At 42.1% G+C, this 22202-nt stretch overlaps 1 pseudogene; it reads right to left on the minus strand.

Annotated features, from left to right (window-relative positions):
* Positions 1 to 10313: 10313 nt before the first annotated feature.
* On the minus strand, positions 10314 to 21080 carry LOC148844093 (protein POLLENLESS 3-LIKE 2-like; annotated as a pseudogene).
* Positions 21081 to 22202: the final 1122 nt, after the last annotated feature.

Genomic DNA, 22202 nt, shown 5'->3' on the forward strand with positions numbered 1-22202 from the left:
TTAATATATATATATATATATACATTTTTTATTTTTTTCATAATTTCTCTCTCTCTCTCTTATATATATATATATATATATATATATATATATATATATATATATATATATATAAGAGCTATATACTTCGAGCTCAGGCCCAAGCCCGGGCTTTGGGCTTTTTATGAGGGTTGGGCTCGGGCTCGGGCCTTAAAAAAGTATGTTAATGCATAGTGAAAGCCTGGCCCGACCTGGCCCATGAACAAGTCTACCTACAGAAAGACACATCCTTGATATAATATATATATATATATATATATATATATATATATATATATATATATATATATATCATTCGCATTTTTTTATCTACTGCACGCAGATTGATTGAGCTAGTTCGAACTACTTAACCCACTAGGACAAAGCAACCAACTACTCAATTCTCAAATAATTAAAACTAAGAAAGTGTAATATTGACTAAAGAAGATTAATAGAGCGAATGGATGGCAAGAAGATCAAAACAAAAAAAAAAAAAAGACAGGTAAGAAAGAAAATCCTCTAAGGGGGCATTCTTTTTTAGGATTTTGAGATAGGGGAAAGTTGGTCAATGGGATTTTGGTTCCCACTGACCAAAAATCACATATTATTTTTTCAGATTTATGTGGGGACCAGGGAAAGTTTATTTTTCTAGGCATCCAGATGGGTAAATAACTTTCCCACCTAGGGGAAAGTTACCAACACTTGAATGAAACAAAAATGCCATTTTTAATAATAAATTTTTAGGGATAAAATAATCATTGCCTTATGTAGATGAGAAATAAAAGAACATGGGTAAATACACTTACGTGGATAAGTATTTCCCAGGTAACTGCATTTACCCGAATAAGTAACTTACAGAAAAGCAAACATGGTCTAAATGCTTAGCAAACTCGGGTTAAATTTGCATGATAATTAAAACTTCAGAAAATCAATGTTATGGCTAGATTGGATTGGCGACGAAGGTTTCGCCTGAACTGGTTCAACGGAAACCTCATGACCACCCTTTTCAGATCCCTACTATTCCATGGCAAAACGCAGGAGAGGCGATATGAGACAACCAAAAAAAGGCAGAGAAATAGAAATGAGAAAAAGAAGAAAGAATAAATAAAGAGAAACAATGACAGGGTACTTTGTTAGGATTTCAGCTTTATTTGGGACAATATAAACCGGAGATCTCAGCAATCTCAGCAATCTTTGGGTTTGATTGGTCAATTACATGAGAAATTGCACCTGTACACTTGTTTGAAAAAATCAGTTTTTCTCTTACAAAAACCCAGTTTTGAACTTGTCCCACATTGGAAAATTATAAGTTTTGTTTTCAATATTTCAATAGGAGCTGATTTACACTCCTTAGAATTAGTAGAGGAGAGTATGGGGATTCGATACTGCGCAATGCGCACGCACGCGTATGCGCATGTGTGTGTGGCACAATGAGGTGCTTTAGAGGCTCACTTTGCTCGCACCCGCGTGGCTTGTGATGGGCGACTCTGGTTTTGGTACGTTGATGACCGTTGATCACCATTGATGAGATCAACGGTCACGATTCGATTGGGTGTGATCAAGAGGCACAATTCAAAGTTAATTAACAACTTTTTAAATAGTCACAATGATTGAAATTGTGACTGTTCAAGGTGCCTTCTCTAAACCAGCACCTACCTTTTCCTGATACCTCTTCACAAGTTATTTAAGGAGCATGAATCAGACTCCAAAAACACAATTTCGAAATTCACTATCTCTCTCTCTCTCTCAGTCCTGTCTGCTACAGTCTCACAGAAGGTTTCTTTGGAGACTCTTCAACTTTGCTGGTTGCAGATTCTTGCCCAAGGCTCTGTTGTATCCTGGGAACGAATTTGCCTGTAACCCAACAACAAACTCTATAAAACTAAGTGGGAGCAAATAACGTTCTAAAGACAATGTCTTCAAACGCGCCTTAGAGCTTCTCCTCCTAAGTTACACAGTGACCCCATCTTCACCAACAAATGTGACTAGGAGGTCGGTAGAGGCAAGGCGAGCTTCCAATGGGGGGTATCTCGGTTTATTAAGAATGAGATCTCCGGTTGCTGCAATGAAATTTGTTCAACACGACGAATATGACAGAGTATCGGGGATTGGTTGAGTCTGAAACATGCTCCTGAGTTCTTTTCTTCTATCGACAATGGCGATTGGTGACTTCAACCGAAAACAAGAAGAAGAGGTTAGACCATCTTGGCCCAGGTTTCGCTTGGAACCTGATGAGGATAGATCAATCATCGTTCTTGTTCAACTCATGAAGAAAATGAAAACGGGGGATTCTCCGTCTCAGATAGCAATGGCCTTCGGGGGCAGTCGGGGAAGACGTACAGAGAGGTCGCGAAAGGAATTAGGGAGTAGAGAAACGGAGAGAGAGAAAGAGAGAGAGAGAGAGAGAGAGAAGAGTGAGAGGGAAGGAAATCCGCTGTTGAAGTTGCAGCGGCGGTGACGATGCAGGGGAAGGAAAGAGAGAGAATGAGGGGAAGAGGAGAAAATGGAATGGAGAGATAGAGGAGAGAAAGAAAGGATTGACGGAGAAAAACAAGAGAGAATGAGAGAGAAAGGAGACAACCGGATTCTTCTTCGCCACTGCTGCTGCTCGGGTGTCGAGAACTCGAAGAAGATGAACAGTGCCAAAATTGGGATTTGGATCGATTGGTCATTACATCATTAGGGCGGACTCTTAAGTTGGGTTTTATTTATGGTATGGTTTAGCTAATTTTGATTAAGTGTACCTTATTCTTTAAAAATTGACTAATGCTATCCCTACTATTTTGATAATTATCTTGTTGTACTCTTACGTCAAACCCGGTACGTATGTGACATCATGTGACATTTAAAATTTTAAAAACCCAATATTACCTTTGTCCTCTTCCTCCTCCAACCTCTCTTTATCTTTCTCTAACTGTCTCCGCCAATACGAGATTGTCGTCGGTTTCGAAACAAGAATGGCACAATTAAGTAGATCAATTGTGATGGAAGGCCAGCATAGGACCCACCGAACCAACCGGCGCCAAATCAAGATTAGGACTCTTTATGCCAATCGACCTCGGATGATGGTGGACATTGAACGGTGAGCGTCGAAGGCATTGACATCGGACAAGTCATGTTTCTTACTTATTTTACAAGTCTGAATTACTTAATTATTTTACTCCACGAGTTTACCGATGTATATTATAAATACTTCTTTTTATGAACTTTAATAATACACAAAAAAAAACAAAAAATTATCACTTCTCTCTCTACTAAGGCTCTACGCCTAATTCTTTTCGTGAGGCTTCAAGTCCGAAGCCGACTCAATCGTCCGGGTGCTTGTATAGTTGGCCCGGTTGAGTGTGTCCCGCTGCGTCAAATTGTTTTATCAGAAACAAGAAAAACTGAAAGCCGTGAAAAGTGTAATTTGAAGAATCAATCTTCCATTTGTTTACATGTGTCCCAGCCACAAATGGTGCTATACTTCTTCCCATTTCCAATGGCAATTGCCACCTCATCACCAGCGATTATTTGCATTGACGAAACAAAATAGGAGGAAGCAGAAGAAGTAGCAAGGTTTCTCATCTTTGTTCTTTTTCCCAACGTATGTTGTTTCTGATTCATCTCCCTGTCTCTATATTGGTGACATATCTTTGGTGGATTATATTGGCATATCTCCCAACAAGCACGCAACCTATGTTCCACACGCAGCAGAGAGGTATTCTGTGAAGAGGTTCAGGAAGGCTCAGTGCCCCATTGTGGAGAGGTTGACCAATTCCCTGATGATGCACAGGCGGAACAATGGGAAGAAGCTCAAGGCTGTCCGCTATAATAGATTGTTGTTGGAGTTTCTCCCCATCAACCCCATCCATCAATTAAATTAAAAGTAAGAAAAGGGGAAACCTCAAGAGATGAAAGTAATCACTATGAAGAAAAAGAATGGAATTAAGATATATCTAACAGGGGATCTGAGAGGTGAACCACTCCATTATGTGAAGCGGGGCTTTGATCAACTCTAGTGCAAGCTCCACTTTGACAGTCACGCAGACAGAAGGACAAACTGAAAAGAGCTTCAGAGAGACAGTGGTGGCCGTCGTTGCTACTATTTGCGATTTCTTCAACCTGCAGGTGGTTTGTGTAGATCTGAGATCGTTTTTTTCCTCAAATCAAGTGGCTTGTGTAGTGGAGGAGAAGGCAGGCGGCGATTTCTTCAACCGCCGCTCCAAGCTCTCTCTTCTCTCCGTTCTTCCCCTCTGTTCGTCCACAGCAGCGGTTTCGGCAACATACCCACAATGGCAGTTTCGGCAATATACTCACTAAAAATATGGATGACTATCACCGGCAACTACTGGCGGATCTCCCCTTTTCCTTTTTTCTCGTGTGTTTTGGCTGGACCAAGCAGTAGATCGAGCAACAGCGGATCTCCCCTTCTTATTTTCATGTGTGTTGGCCGGACCAAGTGACAGAGAGCAGCGACGGATCTCCCCTGTTCGTCCTACTGAAGCTCTCTGAAAACCGGTGACCACTGCAACATTCAACAATTGTGTTCTATTACTCAGTGAACCCAACAACGATGGGAAAAGGAAGGAGAGAGAGAGAGGGAGAGGCCGATGAGGAAAAATAAGGAGAGAGGGAGAGAGAGAAATAGAGATCTAAAGGGTAAAATAGTCATTTTATCTTTTTGTTAAGGGGTGTTAATGGTAAGGGAAGTATTAATCAATTGTCAGTAAGTGTAGCATTAGTCAATTTTCAAACAGTAAGGATACACTTAGTCAATTCGCTAAACCATAAGGGTAGTTTAAGAAATTTACCCTTTTATTTATAAGGGGCTCAATGGAGTTGGGGTTCTAATCCAATGGTGGGTGTTTTGGGTCAATGGTCAAAGGGTTGCAATGGGTCTGAGCGCAGAGATTGGTTTTGTGTGTACGAGCTAATGGGATTGGCCAAAATAGAATATTTTTTTATAAATAGTCAAGCAGGGGTATTTTGGGTTGAAATATGGCAGGATGGGGTTTTTAGATATTTTGATTTGACTGGTGGGGTTGGATTGGACCAAGTGGACCGGGATCAGGCAGATCTGGAAAGGGTGCAATTTAATCGATTTAGAGCCTCAAAACATAATCTTTGTGTGATGTAGGGGCAAACAAGGGTATTTGGGGTTAAAATTTTATAGTGGGTATTTTAGGGTATCCGGGATCTAGTGGTAATGTCTAATTGGTTCAATGGAGTCAAGATCGTAGGAATTTGGGTCAACAAGAGGATTTAAAATGGAATCTTGGTTTGATGGAAGGGTAAACGGGGGAATCTTGAGTTGAAACTTTATGGTCAGGTGTTTTGGTATGCCGAGGGCTCAATCATATGGTTTTATTGGCTCAGATGTAAATCAAGGAGATTTGGGTTGTGGGTGTTTTAGGCTAATAACAGGGGCTGAAATGGAACCTTCGCTTGATGATAGGGTAAACGAAGGAATTTTGAGTTGAGGTTTGCTGGATAGGTATTTTGAGAGGTCTTGAGTCTGATGGCGGTATCTGATACGAGGTTTGAGGTGCAAATAGTGGTTGATCGAGGGTCATCAGGTTGTTATTGGATAGGTTTAACGATGGGTCTAAGGGCTCTCGAGGGGAATTTACGTTTTTAGGACTTTTAGGGTCACCCAAGGGCCCCAATGGCTAGGTTTTTCAAGCGGGGTGCACTTGGATCGTTGCAGGCCCATGGGCCATGTTGTGTCGTGTACTAGATCAGGCCGGCACACTGGCCGTGGACAATACGACACACACAATCGTGCCATGTCGGCCCAACATGGCCTACATGATTGTGTCATGCCTGGCATGACCCGCATTCCATCATGCCAAGCCGATTCAAAATTAGGCCGCAAGCGGCATGGTCCGATTTACACCTCTAGATGTCATGGTAAACAAAGGGTATAGAGTGGTTGTTTGTACAATAAGTTACCCTATATTATACAATTTTTTAGATAAATTATATGTCATATAACATAAACATTTTATATACTTAATATTTGATGTTTAAATTGGCCCAAAACCAAGGCAACTTGACTCCGGTAAATCTAGCCCCATGCCTATAGTACTTATAACTACTAAGCCCGGCCTAGTCTATAATCACCCTTGTCATGCCATTTTCACATCCCTTTTTTGTTTGGTGTGCATTATGCCCTTAGCACATTATATCCATCAATAACAATTATACATCCCATACCATTTCTAAACCAAGATTAAGAGTGTAAGTCGGGTAGGATGATCCAAGTTTAAGATCATTCTAGGCCTGACCCTAAAAATTAGGCCTAATGTATGAATCTAGAACAAGCCCAATTTATCCCATCCAAGCCTAACCCACATTGAGATTTGATGTACTTGAGATGGGCTAACCCCCCCCCCCCCTAATCCCAATGAAAGAAAAAGAAAAAAAAAATGTATCAATAGAGGCTAATCACAATCTACCCAATCCAAGCCTAACATAGATCAAAATTTGATACACTTGGGTTGGGCTCAGTCTTAACTCAAACTTGAGTTGCTCAATAAGTCTACGTTAAAATTTGATAGAATTGATGAAATGGACCTCTATACCCTTCACTATTCTTTGAATTTTCAAAGAAAATCATAGAATATAACCCAAAGGAAGATATGGTCACTTATATAAAGATGATGTCATGGCAAACAAAGGGTACAAAGTGGTTGTTTTCTATTTGTACACTATTGTACCCTATATATACATTTTTTAGATACATCACATATGCTATATAACATAAACATTTGATATACTTAATATTTGATGTTTAAATTGGCCCAATACCAAGGCAACTTGACACTGGTAGATCTAGCCCCATGCCTATAGTACTTAAATTGGCCTAATTCACAATCACCCTTGTCTAGTGGATGCGTTTCACACCCCTTTTTGTTTCATGTGCATTATGCCCTTAGCACATTAAATCCATCAATAACAATCTTACATCCCATACCATTCCTAAGCCAAGATTATTAGGAGTGCAAATCGAGTAGGAGGAGATAGGTTTAAGATCATTCTAGGCTCAACCCTAAAAATTGGGGTAAAAGGGGTAAAAGACTTAAACCTCCCCTAAGTTTTAAGATAAATACTTATATCACCCCTTTATTTTCTGCCAAGACTTAAACCTCCCTAGTTACAATAAGATTTGATAGAATGGACGAAAAGACCTCTATGCCTTTTATTATTCTTTAAATTTTCAAAGAAAATCACAAAAATATAACCCAAAGGAATATGATCACTTATTTAAAGATGATGTCATGGCAAACAAAGGAAAGCAGAATCTAAGATTGTCGGGGCTTGTCTACATTTGATAAACAGAAGGTATGATTGTTTAAATTTTTCTCTCATTGTTCTCTCTCTCTCTCTCTCTCTCTCTCTCTCTCTCTCTCTCTCTCTCCCTCTCTCTGGAACCAAGGCTCAAAGTATTGGAAGCGCAAAATGTATTGGTAAGACAACTTTTAGAGACGTATCAGGATACTCTTTGGATACGCATGAGTATGGATGAAAAAACCAAGATACACAGAGATACACTAGGAAATTAAAATAAATCATAAAAAATATATTAATAACAACAAATATAATTTTTATATAACTATAATGGATTTATTTAAACATAAAGAATCATATTTTAATGGTTTATATACATTGTGACACATCGAAACACATTTAATTGCCATTGAAAAATGATGAAAGAATCAAAATTTAATGTATTAATTTTCATAAAATCAATATAGTTTGTATTATTTTTTATTAGTATATAAATTTTAATAATCAATTTTAGCATTTATTACCCAACATTCCTTAAGAAGATAAATTTTATTTAAGAATAAAAGTGCATATGTTTATGACAGACAATTACAATATAGCACAATGGTAGACTTATTATCATTACAAACAAATGACTAAGGTTTGAATACTTTTACTTGTAGTTTTTATAGCCAATTTAAAGTGTGTTTAATGTATATGATAATTTTGAATTTGAATTTAAATGTAGCATTAAATAAAGGAGTCGATTTAACGCATGTTTAATGGAGTTTGGCTTCAAGTGCAAGCACGTGCTCACATTGTTCGAACAACCTCTTGCAACCTTGCATTGGGAACATCTCCCCATGAAATAAAGAACATAAGTATGGAGATAATCCCAATGCAAGAATGTAAAGGTTGTTCAGACAGGCATTGCATTGACCAAAGTTGAACTTTGTTTAATGGCATATGAGTCATTAGAGAGAGGGGAAGTAATTATAGGGGTTATAAATAGTAATTATAAGAGTAATTAAAGAGATGGGGAGTAGTTATAGGGGTTATAAATAGTAATTATAGGAGTTGATAAGGGGGAATAATAATTCGGAATGTATCGATCACCGATACATATATAGTAAAACAACCCGATATGGACATGTATAGAATTGATATAGACAAAAAAGGAGTGAAACACTTGATTTTAGTGTGTTCCATGTATTGAGCTCCTACATAAATGATATGTATCGGCCAATACAAACCAATACGTTATGAAATTTTAAACCTTATCTGAAACATTAAATTGAAATCAAAGGTGCTACTACACTAGAAAATGAGCTTTGAGCCTCCGAAGCTCTTTAGCCCAAAAGAAATAATAGTGAATGGAAAAAAGGGTATATCCATTTTTTGGTTTGAACCAATATCGCCATGGATTAATGGATCAAAATCAAATCATAGTCTTCTTGTTTTTTGCTCAAACTCATTTTTTTGAATAATGAACCTCTTAAATCTTTCCATCCCTTTGCTAAGTAAGTGAGGTCTAATGGTGTTTTGATGGTCGAGTGTCATACTCAGGTGAGAACACGAGAGCTCAAAGTCATTTTATTTTTAGCAATTTGTTGCATTCTCTTCCTAGAAACATTCAAATGGCCACTTGGAGATCGATGCTCTCTTGTCAATCTTCGTTGGATTTTTTATGTCCTTTATATGATTTAGAGATCTTTTGTTTTCAAGATTCCTGGTGAGAATATTGTGCTAGTAAAAGAGTTTCTACTAGCATTTTTTGTTTGGTAGTAGAAAACTAGGGAGAACTACAAGAAAAGGGGTGATAAAGAAGTGTAAAATTGGGTTTTACAAAAAAAATAACAATAAACTAGCATATCTTCTTATGTGCATACAAAGATCTAGACAAAATTCTTAAAGAGGGGATATTTTTGTCCAACGATGTCATTCAATAGGGGAAGTCTTAGTCTAATTTGGAAAAAGAGGGAAAGTTTCAATATTTAGAAGAAATCTTAGTGGAGGTTTAAGTATGTGTTTGGAACTGTGGGCGTTTAATCACTAAATGTTTGTACTTGATTTGTTTGCAAAACCGAGAAAAGTAATTATGAACTCTTTTATTGACACTTAGACGCCACTAGGCGCCATTAGGCACCACATCAGAAAAACAGTGAATAAACGCCTACTCGTTGGGGGAGCACTAAAATGAAGCTTCCCCAATGGTAGGCACGCACATAAATCAAGGCTTTCTTTTGCAAGTCTTTATGCGTATGAATCTGCATAATGAAGGAAATGCTGAAGTGGCGCCTATGTGGTAGCATTTGTTCAATAAACACCCATGGTTCCAAACACCGCGTAAGTCTTTTAACTTAAATATGTATGTAATGTATATTACTTGGGTTAGACTACCCAAGAGTAAGCCTCGGGCTCGGCATAAAAAAATAAAGGTTAAATACTTAAACTATCCCTATCATGTAGCATATAGACAAAAAGTTACCCTACTATTTGCATAATCACTTAAAGTACCCTTAGCATTTCTAACAATGCACAAAGTCACCCCTTATCGTTAGCTTCTTTCCATTAATGTCCGCTAGCATGTGATGCCACATGACATTTTTATTTTTTTTCAAAATTCCTAAATTACCCTTTTTCTAAAAATACCCTTCGGCCTTTGAGATAGACGCTCTGTAGTAGTAAATGACAACAAATGCTTTGCATATTGGAGTTGTGGTATTGCTAGACCTAGTCCTCTTGAGGCTTCCAAGAGGGTCATGGAAAAGGCCTAGAATTGGCTCTTTTACTAACTTTGATGAACAAAGTGGTGGTGTGTCGATGTTGAGTGAATTTCCTGATGATGGAATTAGAGGCTTATGAGATGGAACAACTTGGTTAGGTACTCTATTTGAATCAATATTCTCATCAACAAAATCATTTTGTAGGTGTATCTTTGTTGTATTAGTGGAAATGGACATGAACAGAACATTGGGTTGCTCTTTGCAAGGTTGAGGTTACCAAATGAAGGATGAACCCAGGTAGATATCAAAGAGACAACTCTATTCGACCTTGTCAACTCCTTTATTCATCATTTTTTACTCTAGATCATGAAGCATCTATTAGGCTCTTTCAAAGGCTTTGAGATGTGAATCTACCTCCCTTTTGGGCCACCTACTACAACGGGACCGATTTTTCTTTGGCCTCAATAATTCTCCTTTTCTTTGGCCTCTTGTAAAAAGGGAACACTACCAATAACCTTGTTGCTTCTTGCTCCATTGAAACCTGAAACTTCTTCCCTAAGGATCTACCAGTCTTGGTACGCTTTCCATTAAAAGCCAATCCTTGTTGAATCAAGTATAATTTATGTTTTAGAAGTCCAATTTGATCATCTAATATACCACATCTTTGTAAATAAGAAAAAAATCACTTTTTAGTTTATGGAATTTGATGAAGGGTGATCTAGCCCGACCTAGTAGATAGAGGACACATGGATGTCCCATCCAGCTAGACTGTGACTCGGCACATATTGTCATTTCAGCGCCACCTGTCACCTCAGTGGGCCAAGCCACCTCGGGTGTCCCGGGCACCTTGGCAATGACCGAGGACTTATCCTCACCCCGCCCAGATCGAACAGACATGATAGGCCTTATCAGCTAGTACGTTATCCACCTCCCAGGGCAGAATGGACTCCTAACGGCACAGGTCGAGGATCTCAGATGTGTTTCATAAGACCCATGGCAGCCCATCTATATAAGGGCATCAACCCTAGAGACCCAAGTACGCGCAACTTTGTGCTTACTAGCTCTCTTACATTCATAGTTTTAGCTCGCTACACAACTAACTATTGACTTAAGCATCGGAGTGACCGTGCCGGGTTATCCACCCTGGGTTCTCTGAGCCTTCTCTCCTTGCAGCTCGACTTCTCAGCCAACCAACTGACGTCCAAGCTGCCTTCCAGCTATGAGCACCAAATCGTGCACCATCAATTGGCACCTTTTGTGGGAAACGCAACTGAAAAGTCAAGTTTTCTACATCAATCACACTTCTAGCGTCTCATCAATGGCTTCTTCAAGCAACACCAGAAAGAGTGTCGAGATGACCATCTCTAGGGGCATGAACAGACCTCCGTCAATCCAGAGTTTTCCACAGTCTATATCGGCCAGATTACCATCCCCCTCACCATCTCGGGGGTCCCAACATTTCAAAGCCAGCCACAGTTCCACACCCAGTCATTGCATGCCCCACTCCCCTAGGTGAACACCACCACCATCTCAGTCCCAGAACCCTCCGTGGTACCTCCTAGGGTTGGGCATCAATAGTTCGATGAGTTGATCCAAAGTGTTTGAGTTACGCAACTCTAGATGCAACAAATGCATTAATTCTAGCAGTATCAGTAGTACCAGTAGTAGTTTCCGCCACTACAAAACCAGAACCAATACCAGAACGTTCCATAGAACCAGTAGTAGAAAGTGCATCGGTCTCCTCCTCGGGACGCAAGGGCATCCCGGGTCCTAGTCCCTCCTCGGGATCAGGCCTCACCTTGGGACCGTGTGGTAGGTCAGCGCACATGCCCACCTTCCCAAGTGGAGAACTGGAAGGTCGACCCCTGGACAGCCACCATACCAGGATCGATCAACAACAACATTCACAACATGAAAACCACGACCCCTAGGACAGTTGCTAGACGAAGATAGATTAGTAGCAGCATTCATGATGTGAAGACCATGACCCCCAAGTCAATAATTTCCATCTCGAGGCAAGAGGTGCGGGCTCACACCAAGACCCATCTGCACCTCGTAGCGGCCAACATCCAATTCGCGATCGTGAAAATGCGAAAAACAAGAGCCAGCTCCCACCTCGTGACAACATCCGAGAATTGAGCATACTAGGGTCGAGATACCAGACAACACCAAAGTGAACAGCACCAACGTCAAGGCCACGAAGAAGCGACAGCACACCAGACATCAGTCTAGAACAACCCACCAAGAAGCAATCGATCATTGGCACCAATCAGGGTGAGGGAGGAAATAAGCTTGGTAGCTGCACAGCCGACTCTAGTACTGTCGAGCAAACCCTTCCCCCTAGCACCAAAAATTCTCTCGGCCCAAAGTTCACAAGGATTTAAGATGCCCACACTAGAGACCTATGACAAAAAGTTTGACCCTAATGATCATGTTGATAGTTTCCAATCCCAGATGTTGCTCGTCGGAGCAGATGAAGCAAGTATATGTGTAGCCTTCTCTACAACTTACAGAGGTATGGCCAGGTTATGGTACAAGAATCTGGCTCCAAGCTTAATTAAGAGATGGGATCAGTTAGTAGATTTGTTTACTGCACATTTCATCACAAGTAATAAGTGCCTGAAATCTGCAGCAAGCCTTCTGAACGTGGTATAAAGGGAAAATGAATCAAACTGGAGCTACATCAAGCGGTTCAATGAAGAATGCTTGCAAATACCCAACCTTGACCCAGTCGTGTGTCTCATCGAAGCTCAAAAGAGAGTTCACCATGAAAATTTCTTGGCACCTTGGCGTAAACCCACCAAACACAATGGAGAAGTTCCTCGATAATGCCAACAAGTTCATGTGGACAGAAGAGGCTCTTGGGTCCAAAGTAGAGCTCCATCAAGGAAAGAAGAGAAAAAGAAATGATGAAGGCACCAATAGCAATAAAGACCGGCAAAAGAAGAGCAAGTCGCCGAAGAGAAGTCCCCGCGTAAGAGAAGCAAGTCCTCATCTCAGGGGTCCAGGTTAGGTCGGCAATCTAAGACCCCTCCAATCCAGAGGACCACCTACATTCCCCTCAATGCAAAACAAGGTGAAATCCTAATGGCGATCAAGGATACCGGCTATGGCAAGTGGCTGCCCAAGATGCGAAGTAACCCGTCCACTAAAAACCCAAATGTCTATTGCCATTTCCACCATGGCATCGGGCATAGCACGAAAGGTTGTCGAAACCTCAAGGACGAGATCGAAGAGTTGATTCACCATGGGTACCTGAAAAAGTTCATCAAGCATGAGGGTAGGGAGACAATGGACCGATAGGCCGACCAGCAAATGGAAGCTCCCGAATCAAGTAGAAGGAACAATCAACAACCACCTCAGCAACTGCCACCACCAGAGGATAGGCCAATCCACGGAGTGATCAATATGATCACTGGGAGGTCCATCATTGCGGGGTGCAGCACAGCGGTAGGGAAGACCTCAGTTCGGGAGCTAGAGCATGAAGATGAGAACCCATTGAAGTGACCTCGGGTAAAGGAGCCCATCTACTTCACCGAGGACAATGCGCATGGAATCCAGTATCCGCACGATGATGCCCTCATAGTCAACCTGGTACTCAATGACTTCGAGGTTAAGTGGATATTGGTAGAGTCCAGGAGTTCGGCAGACCTTCTGTTCCTAGAGGCATTTCATAAGTTGCAATTGAAGATGAAATATTTGAAGCCAGCAGACACGCCCTTAGTCGGGTTCAGTGGTGAGGTGGTCAGGCCCCTCGGCCGAGTCACAATGCTAGTTGCAGTGGGAGCAGGGACCAACTCAGTGCGTTTCGAACACACATTCTTGGTGGCCGCAACTCCATCCCCCTATAACGCTATTTTGGGTTGGCCCATCTTGCATGCCCTACATGCGGTGGTGTCGACCTACAACTTGTCCATGAAGTTCCCAACGAGCTGCAGAGTGGAGGTAGTATGAGGCGATTAGCTCGAGTCATGTAAGTACTATGTAGTCGCATTAAAGGGCAAGGCAAAGCTGGTGGAGGACGTCGAATTGGAGCCACCACCCGAGCATACGAAGGAGCAAGCTGCCCAATGGAGGAGATAGTTCAGGTATTGGTTTCTGATGTTGAGCCAACAAAGACCCTCCAGATCGGCGCTCTGCTAAGCAAACCATTTCGATTGTAATTAGAAACTTTCCTACTCAGTAACTTAGATGTTTTTGCTTGGTCTGCAGCAGCAATGCCCAGCATAGACCCTAGTATAAAAACTCATAAGCTTAATGTGGTTCCCTTAGTCAGGCTAGTTAGACAAACAAAATGAAACTTCGCCCCAGAGCGGTGGAGGGTAGTTGATGAGGAGGTCGGGAAGCACCTTGTAGCAGACAACAAGCTTTGTTAAGGAGGTCCAATACCCGAGCTGGGTGGCCAACCCTGTACTGGTGAAGAAGGCCAATGGAAAGTGGCACATGTGCGTCGACTACACCGACCTCAATAGAGCTTGCCCGAATGATTGTTTTTCCCTTCCTAGAATAGACTGCCTAGTAGACGCGACCTCGGGGCACGAGTTGTTGAGCTTCATGGATGCTTACTCCGGCTACAACCAGATTAGGATGAACCTAGCCGAATAGGAAAAAAACAACTTTTGTAACCAAACTAGGGTTGTACTACTATAAAGTAATGCCCTTCGAACTAAAAAATGCTTGATCAACCTTCCAGCATCTTGTAAACAAAGTATTTGAACCATTGATTGGTAATAAAGTTGAATGTTATGTTGATGACATGGTCGTGAAGACTCATTTTTCAAATTCTTTAATTGATGATTTAAATTGTTTTTTTTTTCAAATTCTAAGAAAATTTAACATGAAGCTCAACCCGAACAAACGTGTTTGGGATCACATTGGGCAAATTCCTTGGCTATATAGTGAACCGATGTGGCATCGAGGCCAACACGGATAAGATAAAGGCTATACTAGATATGAGACCTCCCTAAAAAATAAAAGAAGTCCAAAGGTTAACTGGCCCGGTAGCCACCCTAAGCTGGTTTATATCGAAGTCAAAAGGCAGAGTGAGGTATGGGACAAGCGAGGTATGGTCGGGTAGCCACCCTGAACTAGTGAACCGGCGTGGCATCGTTGCTGGACTCACACTATAAGGGCTGAGCGAGGTGAAGTTGGAGTACGCTCTCTAGTTCGGATTTGAGGTGTCAAACAACGAGACAGAGTATGAGACATTGATAGTTGGGCTGAACTTAGCAAATGTGATCAGCGCAAAGCACGTTGTGGTACGCAGCGAATCTAGTTGGTAGTGAACCAGGTGAACGGCCAGTATGAAGCTCAGGAGCCTACCATGATGGCTTATCTGGCTAAAGTAAGGGAACTCCTACCTTCATTCCTCTCCTGGTTTATCCGACAAGTACCGAGCTCAGAGAACGCTAAGGCCGACGTGTTATCAAGGTTGGCAAGCACAAGTGGCAATACAATGAGGACGGTGTGTATAGAAGACCTGCCTCATCCTAACATTCTCGGGGGGCTGAAGAGGTCACTCCTGTGTTGCAAGCAGAACCGAGCTGGGTTGACTTGCTTGTCGACTATCTGCTCCATAGGATCCTACCAGCAAATCGCAACGCGGCTCGGAGGGTAGAGCATCAGTTAGCTCGGTATGTTATTATCGACAAGCGACTCTACAAGAGATCCTTCATGCACACCTACCTACGTTGCTTGCGGCCTTCAAAAGCAGATTGGGTACTCCACAAGATCCATGAAGGCTCTTTATGGAGGACACCTAGGAGGCAGGGCACTTGCCCAAAAGGCGCTAAGGCAAAAGTATTATTGGCCCACTATGAAAGCAAATGCACTTGAGCTCGTCAAGAAATGTGAGAACTGCTAGAGGCACGCCAACATCCTCCATCAACCTGCCGCCAACCTGAAGTATCTGACCAACCCATGACCTTTCGCTTAGTGGGGATAGATATCCTCAGTCCATTCCCACTAGCAACCGGGCAGAGAAGATTTTTGGTCTGGGAGTGGACTACTTCACAAAGTGGGTGGAAGCAGAGCCACTGGTGACAATCACAACCCAAAATGTGCAAAACTTTTTCTAGAAAAACATAGTCTACCGCTTTGGACTACCCAAGGTGCTAATATGAGACAACTGTAAGCAGTTTGAGGATACTAAGTTCTAGAACTAGTGTGCTAAGATGGGGATCCAACAAAATTTCTTGTCGGTAGCACACCCTCAGGTGAACAGACATGCCGAGGTGACAAACATGGCCATCCTATGTGGATTGAAAGCTCTCTTGGCGCAATGCCCTTTGGGCCTACAAAATGACTATCAAGACCGCAACAGATGAGACACCATTCAATTTGATGTATGAAACAAAGGTCGTGATTCCAGGTGAGATCAAAGTACCAACCCTATGGCACGAGGCAAACAACGAAGAGGCTAACGACGAGGAACTACGGACGAACTTAAACTTGATCGAGGAAGTACATGACCTGGCCTATATCTAGACTACGGCTTACCAACAACAGGTAGCTCGGTACTACAACGCCCGGGTCAAGAGACGCCAGTTCCGAGTTGGCGACCTGGTACTCTGAAAGGTGATGGTACCTGAGCCCAACGTAGGTAAGCTTGGGCCAAATTGGGAAGGTCTATATAGGGTGAGACGGGTTTTTGGTGAAGGCACGTACGAGCTCGAGACGTTGGAAGGGAAACAGGTAACCTGCACTTGGAATGTTGACAACTTGAAGAGATACCATCTATGAGTTCGTGAGTCAAACATCCAAAAAAATTTACTAAGTCTAAAAGACCACCAAACTAGTCAGGGCACACATTGGAGAGTGGACTACGAGTCGCTCCTAGAGTCAAAGGGCAATAGTGTTGAGCTGATAGAAGACTTCGGCACTAAATAAGACCCAGTCGCCTATTCGGCATGGGCAACATAATACCCAATTGCCTCTTTAGCATGGGTAAAATAAAAAGTAGCTCGAGTTCAGCCTCATCGGTGTGCAGACAAGTCGGGCACATACCCTACAGTGTCTACTCACCTCGGCATACATTGACTTCGGATTATTCCTAACTATGCCTAGCTCGCCAGATCGACACCTCGGGGTAATCTACACAAAAAAAAATGCGCAACCATACACGAAGTGGAAAATAAAGGTACTTCATTACTTCATTGCAAAAAGGGAGTTTTAGTACATTCAAAAAAAAAGGAAAGAAAAGAGAAATCTACTCATCCAAGCTCGGAGGCTTGAGACATGATGTATTTATAGAGAGGTCCAAGAAAAGAGGCAAAGTATCGGTCTTTATGGGGCTCCTCTTTCCCTTCGTCGACATGCTTAGAGTCTTTGGTCAGTTCAGCTTCCATGAATGCATTTGCAGTAGCAACCTCATCGGTCTCCATGACCTCATCAACTACCACGCCCGAGCTGCCTGACTTCTCCCTAGCTTCCTTACTGATGCCATCATCACCTTCCTCTTCAGAATTTGGGTCCTCCTCTGCCTAGATTACCATCTCTGTGGAAACCCTAATGGTGGTAAGCGGCTTGAGGTCGAGCTAAGGAAATGCACACCTAGCCAACCAGGGACAAAATCTGAAGCCCTTGCGGAATGCCGAGGTAGTAGTTTCGTTCACAAACTCGTTGAACTCTGAAGAAGCTTTGTAAGCCTGAACAACAAGAACACCGATCTCCTTTATTTCTTTTGTGATGATGGCCTCGTGTTCGGCAAGGAGAGCCTTGTAATCCTTGACTTCTTTCACTATCTCATAAATACACTCTTCTCTTTGCTTTGCCTTGGCCTCCCACTTCCTCGTGCAATCAACAACTTTTAGTAGTTTGTCTTGGCACTTTATCACTTTAGACTTGGCGGACTACGTCTTGGCCTCGATAGCATGTACCCTAGCTTCCAAAATCTTCGTCTTCGCCTCGAAGACTTGCAGCAATGCCATCTGGCGATCAGATTACTCCACCAGGGAGTGGATCATTGAGTCCATCTGCAAGAAGAGCACATCATTAAGAAGGGCAGAAAACATAAAAGGGCAAGGAAATAAGTTCAGGAACATACCACCATAAGGTGACCCCAAGCTATGGCAGTGAGCTTAGAACATGGCATCTCAGCGTACTTAGAGACTTCGGCATGGAAGATAGCCTCCTTGCTCTTGGGAGTGGCTACCCGGGCATCGGAGATGCATTGGCCCTCCTCGAGGATTGTGCTAGAAGCAGCGACCTCGGGTTGAATGGGTCGGGGCTCGAGCTCCTGGGCCACCTCGGGCTCATGGAATGGAAACTTGTTCCCTGGTCATCTTCAACCAGGTTGATAACTAGGGCATCCTCCCTCTTCATTGAAGTAGCAGGTGTAGGAGGAGCAACGATCGACTCGGTAGCTGGTGGATTAATACATGACACCTTCCTCTTCTTCTTCTTCTTCATGTCAATGAAGAGCTTTGAGATTGGAACATCAGCCATGACGCCTGCAAAAAAGCAGAGCGCTCAATTAGTAAAAGAAAAGCAGTAAAAAGAACAAGTGTGTTTGCACAGAAGTGGAGACCTGCCTGGACTCAGCCCCGCATTGACCAGTTTCTCTTCGGCTAGAAAATTTTTCAGACTTAACTTGAGCTTCTCCTAGGACCAGATTTCCTTCTTCGTCTCCTCATCTAGATTGATGCCAGGGTTGTTGATGATCGTCCTCCAGAGTATCGGGAACGGCCACCCCCAGCCACAGTGGTGATGAAGTAGCGTCTCTTCTAGGCCAGGACCTTGTTGGGGTAATCAAACAAGACTTTGTACCCAGGTCAGGGGATCAAGTAGTAACTGTGTTTTTCAGATGAACAGACATTGGCAGGATTCTTCTTAATTGAATAGATCGAGCTAAAAATATCTAAGGTTAAAGATTTGTCGTAGTCATGGAAAAGGGAGATGAGGCCTACAACGGTGCAAACTGAATTTGGATGGAGCTGATCTATGGCAATGTTTAAAAACTGGATGACTTCCACAATGAAGAGATGGTGCGGGAAGTGCAGCCCGGTAGCTAGTTGCTCTTCGAATACCATGATCTCATCTTGATCATGGTCCCAAGGTTGCTCCAGTCATGGTCCTCGGGGAACTTATAATATGCAGCTAACACTCAGAGCCTCTCTGGCATCATCATAAAAGGACCGAAGCAATCTGGCCCTGGCTTCCGAGAATGATGTTAGGTTGAGGCTTCCTTCCCGGAGCGCTCCTTGAGTTGAAGTGTCCTTCTCGGACGGACTAGACCTCAAACTACATGATGAGGTACTCGCCTCGGCAGGACCAGACTCTGCCGAGGTACCAAGCTCGGACTTGGTTGACCCACTATTCATGTCTAACAAACTACTAGTACTAGAATAAGACATTTTGAACTAAAGGAAAAAATCAAGGAAAGAACAAAGGCAGCTTACCTAAAGACTAAAGGAAGGAGGCATATTCGAAATCAAAGGTGGGTAACACCGACTTGGGAGCAGATGTGCGACCTCAGGACCACGGGCACATGATATATGGTGAAGTGAAAGGTACCCCAAAGGGCCCTATTTATAGCCACTATAGTCGATCTTGAATGGTCTGGATCCATGCAATCCAATGACTCTCATGGAAACTAGTTGCATGCCTTCTAAGGTCAAAATTGGTTAAGCGCACGTTTTGAGGTCTGCGGAGTTAAGTAACCTACGTGATATCCGCGCATTCCCGACACATGATTTGGTTTTCTGATCGAGCCGAACAGGTCGTCGTGGTCAAACTGTCAGACTGGATATCAACCCAGAGAGAAACCAGGCCAAATCCACCTGAGCTGGTCATGAATTCCCCGCACCAGGTTGGGACCCCTGGTACGGGGAGTGGGGGCAATTGATGAGGGGTGATCTAGCTTGACCTAGTAGATGGAGGACACGTGGACGTGACCAGCCAGCTAGACTATGACCCAACATGTATTGTCAATTCAGCGCCACCTATCACCTCGGTGGGCCAAGCCACCTCGGGTGTCTCGGGCACCTCGGCAATGACCGAGGTCCGAGTAGCTCAGGGTCGCCTAACTTACCGAGGTGACACATATTAGATTTCTAGAAGCATGCCAGCTATCTCCTAGCTCTTCAGGATCATGTCGCACAACTATAGGACTTATCCTCACCCCGCCCAGATCAAACAAACACGATAAGCCTTATCGGCTAGTACGTTATCCACCTCCTGGGACAGAACAGACTCCTAATGGCGCAGGCCGAGGATCTCAGAGGTGTTTCGTAAGACCCACGGCAACCCATCTGTATAAGGGCATCATCCCCTAAGACCCAAGTACACGCGACTTTGTGCTTACTAGCTCTCTTACATTCATAGTTTTAGCTCGCTACACAACTAACTACTAACTTAAGCATCGGAGTGACCCCACCAGGTTATCCACCCCGGGTTCTCTTAGCCTTCTCTCCTTGCAGCTCTACTTCCCAGCCAACCAACCAACGTCCGAGCTACCTTCCAGCTACAAGCACCAGATCATGCACCATTAGAATTCTTCTCCACAATCTTAGTCTGAGACACCCTAAAAAGATAGAAATGAAAGAATGAGAAATTATAGAAACCTTGTAAAGATCTAGAAGAATATTATATAGAGACTCTTGGGATGTATTTGAACAGATATTCCTCAATAACTTAATGGCCTTAATGGATTCTTCAACCCTGTTTCATTGCTTTCGTTACACTAGCCAATGTCTTTTAGAGAACTGCCAATTCTATCTCTGATATTAATTACTGCTTAAAATAGTGAAATTGCTCTCTTAAGGTCCTTGTCCACCAACTAATTCACATAAACATTTAGAAAAGAAAGGCTTTCTCATCAGATAAAATCGAATACATAACAACTGGGGAACAAACAATCTTGAATAGACATTTGGGTTTAGAAGATGGAAACTTTCTAATTTAAAGAGAATATACTTGCCTAAACATGTTTAGCCCTTATGTAAGGATTATCTCCAATAGGAACTTTGTGAGTGACATGAAAGGACTCCGAGCGAGTTCTGGTGACCCTAAAGGATTAACAAGTGAACAAAGAGTAGACTTTAAAGGTCTGAAACCAAGTTGGGTGTTCCATAGATCCTGCATCATCATCATCCAAGTGAGTTCTCTATTTTGCTCTCATTTCATATTCACTGAGTGTCGATCGTTAGTCAATTCCATCACATATGGTGTGGGTTTGTGTAATTTGGTGTGGGTTGAGCTTCAATCGATCCATTACTGAGCACCATCTCCTTCTTCCTAAACCTTGGTTAAGCCTCGAGGGACATCCTAGCAAATAAGGAAGAGGCTGTGAAGTTTGATGGCACATCACATGCATTGCTCACTTCCAAACCCTAATCTTGATAACGTCCGAAGTATCGCTTTGGGTGGACTTCATTTTGTTGTACTGGTTGGATTTACAACAATCTCTTGGTGGACTATTGTGCTTGTCGGGATTTGTAGTGGTCACCAAAGATCTTGACAAGATTTGTAGCACCTTCTCTAGTGTGTTTTACTCATCAATGAAAAGAACCTTTAGCTTTGTACTTAACATAAGGGCAGTATTGTCATTTCACCTTTTCCATTAATATTTAACGGTTTTGTCCATTGTAAGAAATGTTAGGGGTAATTTTAAGTGATTATGCAAAGAATAGGGTAAATCATAGGGGTAGTTTATCTATTTGATCAACCATAGGGGTAATTTAAGTATTTAATCCAATCTATACTACTTTAAAAAGTACCAATAGCCCTAAAAATTTCTAAAATTTTAGTTGGACAAATTTTGCCCCTTTGTGTTTAATGCTTTCATACTTGAATTTGAGGAGAAATTTGATATTTTGTTGATTGTTTTAAATGACTAAATGAGTTACTTAAATGAATTGTAACTCAAATTTCATGGAGTGTTTAGTTGGTTATATATATCTCCCTTTTAATTAATAATGAATTGTAACATAGATTTAATGGAGTTTTAGCTAGATGTATTTCTCTCTTTTAATTAATATTGATCAAAACCATTGGTATTTGATCATCTTTAAAAGTAGGTCTAATTGTCATTATGTAATGGTTTTAAAAATGTGGATTTTGAGTGTGGCTCCACAATTTTGATTATGGCTTCTGACAATGTTTTAAAAATCTACCTGGAAACTGAACCACTTTAACTATCATTTTCTGGGTTAGCAGTTCAAGCATCTAGGTCGAACGGTTTGACCCGAAACATTAAATTTTTGAGAA

Source organism: Nelumbo lutea, chromosome 8 (assembly GCF_056320005.1).
Source record: "Nelumbo lutea isolate HS-2025 chromosome 8, American lotus-T2T, whole genome shotgun sequence".
NCBI classification, from domain to species: domain Eukaryota; kingdom Viridiplantae; phylum Streptophyta; class Magnoliopsida; order Proteales; family Nelumbonaceae; genus Nelumbo; species Nelumbo lutea.